This window comes from Phyllostomus hastatus, unplaced genomic scaffold (genome assembly GCF_019186645.2).
Source record: "Phyllostomus hastatus isolate PE091 unplaced genomic scaffold, TTU_PhHast_1.1 phas_scaffold_755, whole genome shotgun sequence".
NCBI lineage: Eukaryota > Metazoa > Chordata > Mammalia > Chiroptera > Phyllostomidae > Phyllostomus > Phyllostomus hastatus.
In genome coordinates this window covers 1507145-1521791 of record NW_025334039.1, presented here as the reverse complement: position 1 = coordinate 1521791, position 14647 = coordinate 1507145, and the positions used below count along the sequence as shown (strand labels likewise).

Below are 14647 nucleotides of genomic sequence, written 5' to 3'. Positions count from 1 at the left end.
TAAACATAACACATTAAAAATGTCAATCCTATTATGTGTTGGAAGGTGATAAATCCTGACTGGTGTGGCTCAGTGGGTTGGGGGTCGTTCTGCAAACCAAAGGGTCACTGGTTCAATTCCCAGTCGGGGCACATGCCTGGGCTATGGGGTCGGTCCCCAGTTGTGGCAGGTGCAAAGGCAACTGATTGATGTTTCTCTCACACATTTGCTATTTCTCTCCCTCCCTTCCTCTCTGTCTAAAAATAAATAAATAAAATCTTTTTTTTTAAAGGTGATAAGGGCTTGGGAAATAAAGAAAACGCAGAGCAAAGGGGCCTGGGAATGGCAGGCACGGGCGGCAGTGATACGCAGGCTCCTCCACAGGATGGGTAAACACAGGCTTGCAGGAGGTGAAGGGGGTAACCATAGCAAGCACCTCAAAGAGAAATCAGCCTCTCAGAAATAAGAAAAGTGAGACTTGGAGAGGTGAGGGACCGTGTCCCAGACTGCCCAGCAATGACACGGTGCAACCAGGGAGCCCCAGGGTCCCCAGGTTCTCTGCCACCAGCTGCCTTTCCAACACAAACGGGATCCAAGGTCATCCTGGTGCAGGACAGACTCCAGACTCACGGGCGAAAGCGTGAGCTCTGACGTCAGAAAGAGCCTCCGCTTTCTCACGCCCTCCCAGGTTTACAACACGCCCGTGTACCCATGCTGTAGGGGAGCAGAAGACACCACCCCCAAATACGCCGCCCTGCACAAGGACCATGTTGAGCAGAAGGCATTGAGGAAAAAGCAGACACGGGCTGGCTCTCTGCCCTCTCTTGATCGGCCTGAAAGCAGGGCAGACACTGCCCCGTGAAGGGGCCCCCCACCCTCCCACATGGCAGTCGGGGGTGTGGGAGGGGGAACAGAGCAACCTGATCATCAGAGATGGATGCAGATGGCACCAGGGGAGTGTGTCTACACAGACCTTGCTGAATAACCCCTTTCCATCATTAGTGCCCCCACATATTAGCCTTCCCACGATGCGCTGCCCCTAAAAAAGCTCCGCATCCCCTTTCCTTAGTATTGCCACCTCTCTGCAAATGTATCCTTTGTCAGAATGGCATCTAAAAGCCTTTCATCCTCGCAGCTTCTGTGGGGATTTCCTGCTTCCTATGAGGCCCCTTCCTTCTACCCTTCTGCCACCTGGAACTTTTAACATGCAGCCCAACGCGCACACTTCTCCCCTGCCCACCTGCCGGCCTATTTCACAAGCCTGGCCTCTGGGTCTTAGAGGGCAGAGGAAACGCGTTCTCCCACTGCTACGGCTCCATCTACGAAGTGCCTCCCTGTGGCAGCCGGGCCAGCTCCCAGGCACGTCCCTCCGTATCGCAGCGACCCGAGGTGCAGCCCGACCACCGGCCGCCTCCTGCAACAAAGGCAGGCGTGAGGCTGCGAACGCTGGAGTCCCTGGTTCAGTGTCGCACAGCTGGGAAGAGGCGGTTTATTTTCTAAGCCCAATTGCCTATTCCCTTCGCTGTAACTATTTTGCAAAACACCACACATCAGTGTGCTTACAGATGTACGTGTGTGTGTGTGTGTGTGTGTGTGTGTGTGTGTGAGAGAGAGAGAGAGAGACCTACCTTGCAGAAAGCTGTGAGGCCTAAGTAAGTATACGTAAGGTAGCAAGGACGCCTTCCTCCCCACAGAAACGGAGCTGGAACAAGCTTCGCGTCAGAAACATGCTCACAGGAATGGGACTCTGTCTTCTGCATTCGCAGAACCTGCCTGGGGTAGGAACAAACTATTCATTGGATGGATGGGTGGATGGATGGGTGGATGGATGGATGGATGGATGGAAGGAAGCAAACTTCCTTCCACTCTTTGCTCTCAATATTCCAGGGATCCTCCCACCCCTCCACAGAATAACTCTGGGCTCAGCGAAGGACAAGAAGTGAGTGCAAAAGTGAAACTGCAGGCCCTGGCTGGCGTAGCTTAGTGGATTGAGCACGGGCTGCGAACCAAAGTGTCGCAGGTTCGATTCCCAGTCAGGGCATATGCCTGGGTTGCAGGCCATGACCCCCAGCAACTGCACATTGATGTTTCTCTCTCTCTCTCTCTCAAAATGAATAAATAAAATCTTAAAAAAAAAAAAGTGAAACTGCTCTCAGATGTCCCCGAGTCCCAACCGGCCGGGCAGGACGAGGGCCAGCTGGATGTGCCGCCCAGCCTCGCTGAACACTCCGCTTCCGGACAAGATTTAAGTTGCCTCCTGGGAAGGAAGTCGTCTAGCAGGACACTCCAGAATGGACTGTGGAATCCATTTGTAGAAAAAAGTAAATCAATAAAACAAACACATTCAAATAGGTAACACACAGCCATAGTTGATGAGTGCAATTATCAACGTCCTTAAATAAATAAAAGACACCTGCCCCGGACGTAGGGGACAAGCCACAAGGAAGACAAGCCACTGACTGGTCAGGAAGCTCTGTCTCATACAAAACAAGCTCAGAAATAAAAGTGACCATTAATTACTTTAGCAGTTGCCGGTAACAACAACAATCTTGTCCAGACAGCACCAGTTTCAGTTCCTCAGTGTGAAGGCCCCTTTTTATGGCTCAGGGGCTGACCTCTCACCCTTCCGCTCACATGGCCCTCTGCCCCCAAGCTCCTTAGTTTTGAGAAAACACACAGTAAATTCCCCAGGGCTTCCATCAGGCGCCCTTCCTCATCTGAAGGGTGACCTTGGCAGAAAAGAGGCCACTTGATAAATTCCAGGAAAGGAAAAACAAAACGTAATGGAAAAGACAGTCTAATCAGCAAGGCTAATTATAAAGAAAGCAAATCGCTTTCTTCTCCCCAAGTGTCCCTGGTTTATTAAAAATAAATAAATAAGTGAAGACCAATCTAACAAAGATGGCCTTTGTTACTGGTCTGACTGAGAACAGAAGGAATCTTGGGAGGAGACAGTTGTGACTTATGCTACATAGAAAACCAAAAAACGTCAGCTTTTGAAAGTCATTCGTATATTTACAGGTGACACGTTTTAAAGTATGTTATGTGCCAACTAGAAACAGAAAGCTGGGGAAGGTGCTGGGGGTGCGGGGTGGTGGTGGGGGGTACCACGTTGAGTCACGCAAGACCCTCCCTCCATTAGCCTTATGGCCCAGTAAAGACGACACTTTATACCAGCTGACGGTGGCAGGCCCAGTGGGCATTCAACAGAGAGGGGTGCTTTCCACCCGCGCAGGAGAGGGAGGTCTTTATGGACTGACATTTAAGCTGGGTCTTGAAGGGTGAATGGGAGGTAGAGGGGTGGGGAGACGGACCACAAACAGTACATGATGGAGCCAGGATTCAGCCCTGGACTCTGAGAAGAGCCTTCTGTCTCAGGGATGCTCACTGCCGGCCTCCTGTGGACCCGCCCCGGGCGACGAGTATGCATAAGGGTGGCCCCTGCTTTTAGAACAGAGACAGAGCCACACGGTCCAGGAGGCAGTGGGAGAGAGCTCTACCCCCAGACTTCCACTGAAGGGGTTCCAGAATGTTCCACGTGTGAGTCCCCCGACAGTGAGCACTGAGTCACGGCTGTCACGGGTCTCGGTGGCCGTGCTCCTCTAACAATGTTCTCCGTGCAGACTGACTGCCACACACCCCTCCACAGAAGGGGGACAGGAACGCTTCCCCAGGCAACTAGCTTTGTGCAGGGGCTAGGCGGTCCCATCCTTCTCAGGGCCTCGGTGATGACCAACACAGGGGCTGGAACAAAGCCCCTGAGGTCTCTGCAGCAACTGGGAATGGTAAAGAGGCATCTACCGACCACCAGCAAGGAGAGCGGATGCACAGGGCAAATCCCACTGGACCCGGGACTCAGAGTCATTCCCGGTCAACGTGAGGAAGCCATTCCGTCTTTGTCGGGGGAGAACCAGAGTGGGGCCCTGAGCTCAGAGAGGCCAGCGCTGAGCCCAAGGCCAGCCCGCCCACCTTGAGCCAGGTGACAGTAGGCAAGTCACTTAAGCACAGTCCGCCCAGCTGAAGAAACAGTGGTTTGCCTCTCCACCCCTCTACCATTGAAGGTTACTGGTAGGGTTTAGTAAAAAGGCCCCAGAAACGCTTCGCATCGTACCTGGCCATACCTGGCAGCACACAACAGCTGCTCTACAAATGGTGAAAGCACCTGTCTCATTCGTCTCTAAACACAGGATCTGAAAAATGAACACGGCCCCTCTAAGGCTACCTGTCAGATGGACCTGTCTTTAACTGCTTTTCTTTTTCTTTTTCTTCCCATTGTTCTTTGGCTAAGAGCAAGCAGAAAAGGCTCAAATAGCCTCTTAAGTCACGGTTTGTGGGGCAGACAGAGCTCGGCAACCTCTGGGATTCCCCTCGTGGCCCACACGACCCTTCTGTTTGAAGCTGGAAGCCCAAAGAAACGGGCTCTCCTCAAGGTCAGGAGAAAATCCACTGTTAGCTTTCGATACTCAAACAGGGAGGAAGGAAAGAAGGAAGGAAGGAAGGAAGGGAGGAAGAGAGGAAGGAAGGGAGGGAGGGAGGGAGGGAGGGAGGGAGGCCTCCCCCAAAAAACCCAAGAATAAAAAATAAAAATTAAAAAAACCAATGAAAACCCAAAATGCTGGAGTTCAATGGCTTTGAGCAACAAACATTCCTGAGGGACATGCAACTCTAAGACGTGATGGGGTCCCTGAAAGAGAAAGCTAAATAGCATTCAGCTGGAGGGAAGCTACCAAGGAAACACTTAATTTAAGTCTTGCTTACGGTTGTCCATGTGTAGATGTTAGCAATTAGAAGTTAACGCTCCCCTGTGGAAACAAAATCTTATTTTAAACAGAAAAATGATAACAGATTAGATGGACAGAAGCTCCGGCATACCCTACAGGAGACCATGCCTAGAACCACCGTATGCCCCGCGTGCCAGCCGTGCATCAGGCCCCGGGCTTGAGAGAAACCTACCCGCCGCCACAAGGGAGCGACCTCTGCCAACTCAGACCTGTAGCACGACGATGGCCTATCACCATGCTTGCTACTTCCAGAACAACGCCACAGGATAGTCAGTTTTGAAACACAGAAGGAAAGGCAAGGGTTTGACACAAACCCCCACCACCTGGGATTCAGTCGGTACACCGAGAAAGTACACTGCGGGGAAATAAGGGGCCCCGGCAGAGCAGGAACAACAAGGACTTCGGGTCTGCCTCTAGTGACAGAACCTGGATTCCCGCGAGGCTTCTGGGAGAAGCTCTGTCTGCACGGGGATCCGGGAGAAGGGCCACAGTCAGCCCAGGCCTAACGAGGGCCAGGCGAAGGCTCCTGCCCACCCCCAGCGCAGACAGGGCGACTTCGGAGGCACACCGATGCAAACAGGAACGCCGGCACTGCCGTGTTCACCACAAATTAAATGCTCCCGGCGGTGAGAAGGAAATGCTGTCGAATATAAAGCTACGTCCAAAGAGACACCTAATGAAAGTGTTCAAATGAACAAACGAACGAACAAATCAGTGAATGAATGAATAAATGAGCTCGAAGGACCGTTCACAATGTACAAGTAGTGGGCAGGGCCCTGGGTGAGCCCGTTAATGACCCTACGGTGGGTGTGGCTAACGCAGAGAGCTGTTGCCAGGTGACACTGATAAATGATCCTGATGCAGTCTGCACACAGTGTTATGTATAAAAAGCTTAATCATCTTTAACCAGAATGACTAGGATGGAGACGGCATTTACATGCATGCCCTCCGGCTTCTATTCTGGGCTCTGCTCTGACTCACGCGTCAGCTGGGGCTGCTCCTGCCCTCTGTAGCACCCAGAGAGACCCGAGCCTGCTAAAGGAGCCAGCGCTCCCCTCTCGCACCTGGTAAACAGCCTTTCGCTGGTCCTGGACAAACGGAGCCACCCGAGAAGGAGGCATCCCACCGCCCAGGCAACTCCTACCCAGCCCTCAGACTGCTCTGCTGGCCTGAGCAACCTGCATGCGGGGCCCGGTTCTATTGCTGACGGGGCAGAACTTTCCAGGGAGGAGGCAAATGGCACCACATCTCTGCGCGTGTTTGTTTCCAAAACCTAAGAGCTCATTCTGGCAGGTGTGCAGCTCCCTGTGACACAGCTCAGCGCCGTGGGAGGGGGCTGTGTTGAGTCACTGGACCTGTGTCTTAGCAGCAGGAAGGGCCACAGCATGTTCCTTCAAGTCCTTCAGGCGCAGGCTCCCCTGTGCCGTGTAGTAAGGAAAACAGCGTTCGCTGCACAATGGTGTAAATGAGGAAACTTAAATGAAGGGCCCAAGTGTTCGGGAGGAACTAGGTTATATTCTATCTACCCCAGTAGTATGTCAAGATGGGCAGACGACAGGAAGAGATGTGGTTCACGCTGCAAATGTTATCACTAGCTATCAGCCATCTGGTCTACCTCTGCCTCCTCTACCTTCTGATCATTCACGGGAGGGGGCAGAAACGAACTCCTGCCGCCCACCCTGCCCTCCCTTGCACACCACCTTCCCAACACTGCCCCACCCAGGCTGCTTTTCCCCTGGCTGAAAGAGTACAAGGCGTTTGGAAACTCAGTACACGAATTCATACCAGAATCCTTCATCTGCACAGGCCTTACTTCCATGTGGTCACAACAGGGACGCTGGCTTATTACAGGTCCCCCATGTCCGCGGGCAGATGGGCACACCACCTTGTAATCCTCAGGATCGGTGAGAGGGAGCTACCGTGACCTGCCTCACCCTACGGAGTGATACCTGAGAAATGCCAGGTTTGGGAGGCTAGCTGCACATGGTTTATAGATGCACATTAAAATACATCAGCAAGTATCCACGCAAAAATGAGCAAAAATTCTCATCTTGAACATCACACTCCAGAACACACAGGACAGATGATGTCTAAGGTTCTTCCTGTGTTTGATATTCTACAATGAGTTCTGCTAGGAGGTGACCCAGCTGGGGACGGGGGACGGGGTATGGGGAGTGGGGTAGGGAAGCGGTGGCAGACAGGGCTGCAGTGACAGAAACAACGCTCCTGACATCTCCTAAAATGATCTCCACCCAGTCCTCCCTTCCCCCATCATTCCCAACACCCAGCACACCAGGCACGGCCTCCTCTTGCCTGCAGCCCTCTGCCGCACGTCCTTAACAGAATCGCAGGCAATTTCTATCCCCATCCAAGTGAACTCTTCCTGTCAAAAGCATTTCTGCATACTTCACTGGACTCACTCACTGAATGCCCCTTTCCAGTAGCTGCCTACAGCCCCTGGTCTTGTCCACCGAACATCACCAATCACGTCTGATGCCACTGGTTACTCATTTTCCGCATGGCTACCCCATGGCAACTGGGCTTACAGACACGACAGTGACCATGGCTGACCTTGAGGGGCCCCAAAACAAGCAGGGGGTATGAATTCATCTCAAAACTAAACAGGCTGCCTAAATGCTTCGACGGAATTATAAAAGATGATGGAAATTCGGAGCAGGAGTGGCTGATGACAAAGGCGGGAAGAGGGAAATAAAACTTATGAACTGGGCTGAAAACTAACAGAATTTAGACAGGTAGAGCAGGTGCAGGGAGGAGAGGGAGATCCCTTAATTCAAAATACTAGTTGTTGCCCTGGCTGGCGTAGCTCAGTGGATTGAGCGTGGCCTGCGAACCAAAGTGTCGCAGGTTCAATACCCAGTCAGGGCACATGCCTGGGTTACAGGCCACGGCCCCCAGCAACCGCACATTGATGTTTCTCTCTCTCTCTCTCTCTCTCTTTCTCCCTCCCTTCCCTCTCTAAAAATAAATAAATAAATAAAGTCTTTATAAAAAAAGATTAAAAAAAATACTGGTTATCGATGTGCACTCAACTCTCCAGGCCCCGCCCCCTCAGACCCATTTCCTCCTTGGGGCCCGCCCCTTCAGATTTGAGCCAACTGCTCAGACTAGGCCAGCCCCCTCCTATTGGCTTGTTCTGACCCTCTGGGCCAGCTCACCTTCCCCACTCCCTGGGCCCTGACCCAACACTGCACTCTCCAAGTTGGCATTAAGTGCGGCAGGGCTAAAATTAGGACTGTTTCCATAGATATCTAGATGTCTACGTAGCAAATCTGTTCAGCTCCCAAGTAGGGGGAAAAAAGATTTCTTTTTTTTCCCATTCTGACTGTAAAGCAACTACGGGGTTCTGGAAATTCCAAACTGGCTCACGTCTGCACATGACCCTGAGGCTTGCCGACCCCGTGGGAAGGGCAAGAGGAGGCTTCTCGGGTCTGTGCAGGGGCACAGATGGGGCCTTGTCCCCACTGAGCTGTGAAGCAGCAGCGTGAGAAGCACCTGCCGGGGCCACCAGTCCACACTCGCCCTCACTTCCTCCTGGAAGGGGGTCCCTTCCGGGAGGTGGTCCTGCCTCCTCCTCCTCCTCCCACTTCAGGGACAGCAGATCAGGAAGGTTACGGAGCTGGCTCTCCCTGTAAGATGGGCCACTCCATTCAATTCATACATGGGAAGCCTCCTGTTTTCATACACAGTTAAAGCATGAGGCTCAAAGATGTTCAGAGAAGGACCGTGGCTACCAGCAAAAGGCAGCCATTGTGACAATGATGACAGGGTGACAATAATACCAGGCACAGCCGACGTTCACTGTTTCGTCCCAAGTTCTATGCTCACTGCTTCTCGTGGATTCTCTGGTTTCATCCTTGCATGGGTTGAATTGTGTCCTCCTAAAAAAGACATACTGAAACCCTAACCCCTAATTACTCACACTGTGACCTTATTTGGAAACAGTCACTGCAGATGTAATGAGATGAGGTCACCCTGGAGGAGGGCGGGCCCTTTATCCAGTATGACTGGTGTCCTTATAAGAAGATGGTCATAGCTCAGTGGATTGAGCGTGGGCTGAGAACCAAAGTGTTGCAGGTTCGATTCCCAGTCAGGGCACATGCCTGGGTTGCAGGCCACAGCCCCCAGCAACCGCACATTGATGTTTCTCTCTCTCTCTCTTTCTCCCTCCCTTCCCTCTCTAAAAATAAATAAATAATTTTTTTTAAAAAAAAATGAAGATGGTCACGCTAAGACAGACGCACAGAGAGACTACCCTATGATGCCAAGGGATGGGAGCGACGCGTCTACAAGCCAAGGGACACCAAGGTTGCCTGCAAACCACCGGGAGTGAAGAAAAGGCAAGAAGGGTTCCCCTACAACTCCCCCAGGGAACAAGGTCCTGCTGACAGACCTTGATCTCAGGCTTCCAGATTCCAGAACTGTGACACAGTAAACTTCCACTGTCTTGGGCCATCCAGTTGATGGCACTTCCCCCTGGTGGCCGCCGGAAACTGATGCCAGCCCCGTCACAGTTCTATGAGGACTTAGGTACCCAAACAGTCAGGTTTTACACTGGAGAACCTGAAGCTCAATTATTAGCAGTAACCAATATCAACAGAGCACTAACTTGTTTACTCCCCACAAAGACCCTAACCCCACCACAACCCCACGAAGCTATCCCATGTTAAAGAAGAGGAAAGCAAGGGACAGAAAGGTTAAGGAATTTGCCCGAAGTCACACAGCTCAGAAGTGATGGAGTTGGGATTCAAACCCAGATTCAGAAGCTGGCTCTTACCTACTACGAGCACCGAAAGCCAGAAAAGAGCGTGTAATCTGGCCTTGAAACTAGTGGTCTGGTTTCAAAGCCCACATCCCTGGCTTCTCTCTCAACTTTGTATCCCCACTGCCACACAGAACGCTCTGCACTTAGTGGCCCTTACGACACTTGTTTGGTGACACAAACTCGTTAATTAAATGGGCAGCGGCTTGCATACATCCCATTAGTTCAAATGAAATTCAAATTAGTTCATTTTAGCAGTTAAAACTGACCCAGGTCCACACGGACGAGCGAAATCAGGATGGGAGTAACTGGGTTGTTGAGAGAACCCAGCAGGCGGAGTGAAAGAGAGCTCCCCTCTCTCAAAGCTTTTACGGATTGAGTCACTTCAGTCAACACTGAATGAGCACCCACTATGGGCCAGCGCTGCATCAGGGAACGGGAGTTCAAGAGTCACCGCCCCAGCTCAGGAAAGACATGGAAATGGCTCAGCTGTCATACATCCCAGCCAGAATTACCACTGAGGTCAGAACCAAGGTGCTTTTGGAGGGGGGGAACAGGTCACCAAATCTGCCCAGAGCAGGGGACATTCGAACTGCATCTTCCCCTTCAAACTCTTTTCTTATTTCAAGGCCAACGCCAACACCGCCGCCGCTGACACACACACACACACACACACACACACACACACACACCTCTTTCCTTCCCCCTTCCTCCTTTGTCTCCTTCTCTCTGAACTTTTCCCTGAGATGCGAGACTTTTCACAACGTGGACCACAGTGGTGACATGCAGGACACATTCAGACATATTCAGTTTTCATAATTACTAATTCATAGTGAAGGGAATGGAGCTCATTATTCGCCCTAAGAAAAAAATATTTTCAGGGTCAGAGGCCTACAAAACTACAATGAATAGATAACGAGTCGTTGGTTATTAGCGTTAACTCAGCTCCACTCTCCTTCCTTTGCTGATACAGAAATACACTGTTTCCCCACCCACGAGGAGCAAACAGCACTAGGAAAAACAGTGGGGGGCGGGGGGTGGGTGGGAGGGGTGTCAGAAATGGAGCAGATGAGGAAGCCTGGGAGCCAAGGAGAAGGATCTAGAAGAGAGATGTGTCCTGGCACCCACCCTCCTGCCGGCCACACTCGCCCACCCTCAGGGTCACCGCACATGAGAGCTGGCACGGTCGCCGGGCGGCGCGCGGCTTAGTGGAAAGAATGCAGGCTCTGGCTTGGCCCTTCCTCCGTCACTCGCCCCGTCAGAGTGACGACAGCGTCTGCCTCACGTAGTCAATCCCGGATCGAGTGCGCCAGGGCCGCTCAGAGCCCCGTGTGCCACAGAGAAGACACACGAGAACCGTCAGCCTTCATGGGTGTTAACGCCGCCTTCACCACCCCGGATTTTCATGCGGGGCCCGGGCACACAAAGGGCAGCTCCCCTTCTCCACTGCCACTGCCATCACCACCGCCACCAAAGCTGTGGTACAAGCTCTGAGCAAGCCATTTACGTCCCTGGACCTGAACGTCCACACAAGTCCCCGTGCCATGTGTGGCAGAGACGCTGAGCAGGGGGCAGCATGAGGCCAGCCGGGCTCCCAGCAGGTGGGAGCTGGTCTTCCTGGAGAGAACGTGGGGACCGTGGCAAAGACTCCTGGAATCGACCCAGCTGAGAACACACACACACACACACACACACACACACACCTTTTACAGGAAAGCCTGGCCCTTGTACTAGAAAACGTGCCCACTCACCTCTGCCCTGCAACGGGGCGGCCCTTGAGGACGGGCCGGAACGGGCTGCCTCTCCCGGCTAGGCCGACCTCGGCGAGCTGGCGGGATCTGGCCCGGCGAGGGCGCGCACCCTCACGGCTGAAAAGGCTCGACTCTGTGTTCGGGTTTATTATTTCTGCACTGCCCACAAACAGCCCTTGGATCGGGCATGAGTAGTTCTTTTTTTAACCCCCCTGGCACATGCGGCTCACGACAGAGGCAGCCTCCCTTAGCATGTGCTTTTCCCGGCCAGTGAGCCACACCGTGGAGTCCGTGTGGTCTCTCCTGAACGGTGACCTCCCTGCTCCCCGCTCCCCACTCAGCCCTGAAGGCCGGGCACCCCCGGGAAACTCTGATGTTCAAGGGCACCCAACAGCGGGCCTGACCATCGTTGCCCACTGAGCCGGACTGGGTCAGCAAGTTCCGGCTCCCTCCACCCCCCTCCTCGGGGACACGCACAACCAAGGAGCACTGAGTTAGGGGGCGGGAAGCTTTGCCAGGGCCCCACTGTGTGGCTAACAGTGGGCCTTAGTTGGCCAGTCAGGGGCCCCCATCAGGGGGCCTGTAGTCCACTCTGGCACTAAACCTGCAGGACCCCCGGTCACCTTCATGTGCCATTCTTCACCCGCCCACTGCCGGCACCTCGCACTCCGCCTGCTCCGCCCCTCCCGCCAGGCTGGGATCTGCCTCCCACTCCCGTCCTGCCTGCCTTCTCACCTCACACACAGCCAAGTACAGGGGCCCAGTTCCACCTCCCCGCCCCACCTCTGCCCGTCCCCTCCCCTCTCACCCCCACCCCACCCCTTCCTCTCCTCTCCTCCCCCCACCCCACGCTGCCTTCTCATCCCCTCCCTCCTTCTTTATGCCCCTCTGGCCTTCTATTTCCCTGCCTCCACTCAGGGAACTTAGATGAAAAAATGGTACATTATTTCCACAGACTGTGCCACCTTTGTCAAAGCCAAAACCTCATCTTTCCCGGCTGATTCGGTCCTTTGTGAAGATTCCTGAGGACGAGCCATGAAAGGCGCTAAAGGTCCGAGGGGCACAGCCAGCCGGGGCTGCGGACACACCTCCCGTGAAGGACGCGCAGGGAGCAGCGATCAGAGTGGGTCTTTGCTGCTCCTGAGATTCCACAGCGACCGCCCTCACTCAGCCAGGGATCTTCCAGGAACACGTCAGCCGTGGCGAGAAGAGACACAGCTCTGCCCTGATCCGACCTCAGAACTCTCCAGGAAAGTGTCAGGACTCGACCCAAACAACAGAGCAAAAGAAACACAGTGACAGACACAGGGCAATTCACCCAACAAACATTGACCGTGCTTATTATTATAAATGGGTATAAAATACATAAATCTATCCTGTTTGTACTGGAACTGGTTGTTTTTTTTTGTGGGTGAGGGGAGTTCTGTTTCGGAAGCACATGTGACCCTCAGGCGAGGCATCCTGGGTAAGCCAACAGCGACGGCTGGCCCCGCCACACGCCAGACGCCGTGCACCCAGACAGCTCCGGCTTCAAAGGCCGCCCCCGCTGCTTCCTGGCTGTGAGGCCTCGGGCCGCAAACTGACCCTGGGTGTGCCTCAGTTTCCCTGTGTGTAAACTAGGGATGCCAACCTGTCTCGCACACACCAGACTGCTCAGAGACTGTGACGGACTGACTGCGTGTGTGCCATCGTCACCATCGCCACAGGATGCTCGCTGAGACTTCAGCACGCCACACCGCCATCCAGGTGCTCGACACGAACCCAGCTCCCAGAGCCAGTGGCTGCTGCGATCTCCATTTCACACAGGGACAGAGGCGAGTAACTGGCCCAAGGTCGCCCAGCGGAGCCGAGAAGGCAGGGTGCACCGCTGCACCACCTGGCTCCGGTCACACCCTCCCATCTCCGATGCCAGGCCCTGCGGCCAGCGGAGAGCAAGCCGCTCAGCAAACTCACTGGCCAGCAGTATTACAGTAAGGTTGGCTTTATTTTTATAAGACCCATTGCCCAGAAGGATGACTTTATTTCACCTTTTGGAATTAAATGTCAGTCCTAGAGGCACTGGACCCAGGGTAACAGCCTTTATCTCCGCCTGTTGTCTACCACCCCCGTGTGGGGGAGAAAACCCGGCTGAGAAACCGCCCGCGTGAGGCTTAATGGGTCAAGCGGCATTCTCCGAGCCAGAAAGGCTGGGGGCATCTGCATTCCAGAATAGCTGGCGAATCTCGCTGTGGCCGGGGCCAACTGCAGAATGACAGCCACCACCTGTCCCTCTCGACTGAAGAGCAGTGGGGGCAGAGTGCCGTGCCACAGGGAGAGCAAAGCTCCTCAGCCTGAAATCCATATGCCCACCTCCAGCCACTTCCGAGCGGCCCCGGGCTGGGCAGAGACAGCCCTGCTCACCTGCCACACTGGCTCCATCCGCTGAGCCTTGACTGCTGCTGCGGAAACGCAAGGCGCGCAGAGGCGGCGGCCCAGGCAGGCCCCAGAGCAGGAGACCGGTGAATGCAGCTCACACCTGGCAGCGCCCAGAGTGTGCACTTCGGTGGCAGGAAGCTGTTTGAATTCCTTTAATTGTAAGCTTCCTTTGCCAGAGCCTAGCATGCTTGTCAGCAGCAAGCAGAGGTGGAGATCAGGGGGCAATGGGGACCCCACCTGCCCCACATGCTGAAGCCTGCTGCAGCCCCATCTGGGATGGGCTCTGCCAGCCAGGCCACTCTGGCAGCTAAGGCGTGGCTTTCAGTCCCCCTGGGCTTGGGAGCGTGCCTTCGGGATAAATCAGCACCCTGGGGGCTCTAAGGGGGCCGGGGTGGTCCCTCCACTGCAGCGTCACAGCAGCTGCCCCCAAGATTCTGATCAGTCCTGCAATTTCAGCCTCAACCTGTGGATTTTGGACAAGAGATCAGAGAAGACAACATAGGGGCCGGCCAGGAACACAGGCCCAGGAGCACGACAGCTCCTCTGGGCGTGAATCACTCATCCATTCTCAAGCCACAAGACCCGGGCACGTTGCAGGACTTCCGTGAGCCTCAGTGTCTCACCTGTGCAATGGACACAAGAACCAGGTTGGAGAGAAACCAACTCTGGAGAGCATCGGGGATGCAGGGCTGAAACACACCGGGCCCCCAAACTCCAGCCTCTGGGACTTGCTCGAAAACCAAGGTACATGAAGGCAGCCTGTGGAGTCAGAAGTCAGGACAGGGGTTCCCATGGAGGGGGGGCAAAGGGACAGTGGGCGGAGCAGTGCTGGTGATATCCTGCTTCTTGATGTAGGAGCTGGTTGGGAAGGTGGATTCCCTTTGTGAAAATACACCAAGGTGCACACTTATGCACTCGGCACTTGACTGCTTGTATAATGT

General features: G+C 54.0%; 1 protein-coding gene across 6 annotated transcripts in view; it reads right to left on the bottom strand.

The window, feature by feature from the left end:
* Nucleotides 1–14647, bottom strand: part of LARGE1 (LARGE xylosyl- and glucuronyltransferase 1) — a 455596-nt gene that overhangs the window by 400213 nt on the left and 40736 nt on the right. Inside the window, exon 1 of one of the 6 annotated variants that reach the window (XM_045826475.1) lies at nucleotides 11292–11421. The exons of 4 other annotated variants lie outside the window; for them this stretch is intronic. The gene's annotated coding sequence lies outside the window, so the exon portion shown is untranslated. Of the gene's footprint in view, nucleotides 1–1607; nucleotides 1629–11291; nucleotides 11422–14647 lie in introns of those variants that run through there. One more of the 6 variants, XM_045826470.1, reaches the window with a different exon arrangement.